The sequence below is a fragment of the Pteropus alecto genome, unplaced genomic scaffold (assembly GCF_000325575.1).
Source record: "Pteropus alecto unplaced genomic scaffold, ASM32557v1 scaffold22, whole genome shotgun sequence".
Taxonomy (NCBI): Eukaryota; Metazoa; Chordata; class Mammalia; order Chiroptera; family Pteropodidae; genus Pteropus; species Pteropus alecto.
In genome coordinates this window covers 17,804,168-17,807,245 of record NW_006434839.1, presented here as the reverse complement: position 1 = coordinate 17,807,245, position 3,078 = coordinate 17,804,168, and positions in this window count along the sequence as shown.

Sequence of the window (3,078 nt, the reverse complement as noted above, 5' to 3'; positions counted from 1 at the left end):
AAGATCTTATGTATTATGATTTTTTAAAATATGTGTGTATGCATTTTTTTTCTGAATGTGATGGAGCAGTAATCTAAAAGAGAAAACTGGTAAAAGATCATATCAAGATATTTATATATGATATGCTATTAATAAATATTCAGATGATGCTATTAAATAAATAAATGCTGAATTTAAGGAAGAAGGGAATTTTCTTTTAGTTTAGTTATTTTCTTTGAAAAATTTAAATAAACCTATGGTAAATGCATATACAAAAAACAATGTGTTTCCCAATACTTTGAATAGAATGGCCTAATCAGAACTTCCCATCCATCAGGTGAGTCATTGTATACTACTGTGCTGTCAATAGATTAGTTGCAGCCTTTTCTGTTTACCCCAGTGTGCTGTATGAATACAATTATTTCGTATGTGTGCCATGATATGAGGAAAGTAGAAAGTACTGACTAGATAACACTATATACATAATTTTTCTTTTACTTTAGTCTTCTGGAATTGTGTGATTGCTCCTTTTACCCTGATGGCCCTAGGAAAAGCATAAAAAGATCAAAAATCAATGAATCATCTTTTTCTTTTTCCTTCTTAAATAATTGATTAAAAAAGTGCTCATTAGCAACACTTTTTAAATTTAGTAAAATTCACAGGGAAAGCCAGTGACTGAACACCATCAGGGTACAACCTGTTCGCTCCCATGCCATATAGTTAGAGGTAATGAGTAGAAAATCTGAACAGGTATAAATGTCATTATCCTGAGAGACTCATGTGGTTACTGAAGAAGGGAATTAAAGGTGACTTGCATGACTAAGCCAGAAATGAAATAGTCTTAGAAAAATAAGTAGGTAATAGCCTCCTGCTTTCTTGATTTCTAGATCTCTATCACCTAAAATTTCATCTGAAAGTCAAGAGGCAAGAGTTGAAATGATAGAGGTCATTTCACTAGAAAAAAAGATGTCTTAGAGCTGAAAATATTAATAGAGCCTTATTAACATGGGTAATTGATAGAACACTGGTCTGAATGACTGGAAAAAGTGAATTTCAATCTATTTAAATAAAGGTTAGTTCATTTCAAATTTACATCATTATTCAAATAACCTTAATAAAATATGCTGCTAATAAATGTCCTTATTTATTATCAGGTAGAAACGACTCATGATCCATGTATAGTTTCCTTTGTCCCCAGTAACAAAGTACCACAAACTGGGTGGCTTAAAGAACAGAAATTTATTCTCTCATAGTCTTAGAGGCTATAAGTCTGAAATCAAGGTGTTGGTAGGATTATTTGCTTCTGGAGGCTCTGATAGAGGATCTGCCTATGCCTCTCTCTTAGCTTCTGGTGGTTGCCAGCAATCCCTGACATTCCTTGTCTTGTAGATGCATCACCTCAATCTCTGCTTTCATTAAATATGGCATTCTTCTCTCTGCGTGTCTCTCTGTGTCCAAATTTCCCTCTTCATTGTCATTGGATTGGGACCCATCCTCATTAGTATGATCTCAAATGAACTAAATACATGTGCAAAGACCCTATTTTCAACTAAGGTCACCTTCTGAGGATCTGGGTGGACATAAATTTTGGAGGGACACTATTATTATCCCAGTAAAATTAGTATATTAAGCCGTTAGCTTCGATTTCCATTGCTAGTGACTCATTACATATGCAAAGACACCCATAATGTTTGAAATTAAGAAACAAAATTTGCTAAGAATAGAATTACATATGACCCAGCAATCCCTCTTCTGGGTATCTACTTCAAAATTTGAAAGCACTTGTCTGTAGAGATATATGCATCTTGATGTTTATGACAGCATTATTCAGAGTGGCCGAGACATAGAAACAACCGTAGTGCCCTTCAATAGATGATTGGATAAAGAACACGTGGTACATATATACAATAAAATGTTACTCAGCCATAAGAAAAGATGAAATACTGCCATTTGCGACAATATGAATGGATCTTGAGATTATCATGCTAAGCGAAAAAAATCAGACAGAAAAAGGTGAGAACCATATGATTTAACTCATATGTCAGATATAAAACTGAAAGAAACAAATGAACAAGACAAACAAAACCTCATAGACACAGACAACAGTTTAGTGGTTACCAGAGGGAAAGGGGGTGGGGAAGGTAGATAAAGGTAAAAGAGGTCAAATATACAGTGATGGAAGATTCGCCTTTGGGTGGTGAACACACAATGCGATAAACATATGATGTATTATTGAATTGTATGCTTGAAACCTATATAATTTTATTAACCAATGTCACCCCAATAAATTTCATTAAAAATAAATTAGTTTTTTCAAAGTTTCAAAGGAGTAATGAAATTTGCTATATGTAAATATTTTATTCCTCATTTCTTAGTGACTTTAATATTGCCATTTAAACATAAAGTATAGCTCATTCTTTCTTTTAATTATCACACATTCAAGGTTTATTAAATTAGAAGAAATGATTTTATGGTTATAATTATACTTAGGATTCATTACTATAGCCATCATTACATAATGACCCAAATTTCTTTTGGAGAATGGTAATCTGGCAAAAAAAAAAAAAAAAGAATCCAATGAATGTATATTAATATCGAAAGTGATTCTCTTCAATTAAACAGCTGATGAACATGATTCGTTCATACCAACATATGTTGCTATAATAAAGTGGTCTATCAAAATGTTTTCTTACATCCATGTGGATATTTGTAATAGCCACAGCTGCTGGAGAGACAAACCATAAACTATGGCTGAAAGGTAACACACTGGGTTCTCCTGTCTCCCTATCCTCTAGTGTCCTCAGGCCACCTTTATTTTAAAATCCAAACAGAATACGTTGACATCCTTAGTGCCTACTTGGTGCCCTCCTCATTATTACCTTTGATGATTCTCTGTTAATGGGGAGTAAGGTTACCTTTCATCTGTGTCAATCAATTACAGTCCCCTTTTCTTAGCTGTCACTCTGAGTACCCACCACTGCCATCCATTTTCCTGGCTGGCTTCATCTCATGCCAGCCTGGACACCATCCTTTACTTTTTACTTTACTTCCCTTACTTTTTCATAGAATCATCTCATGATCCAGGCAGTCTTCTACTGA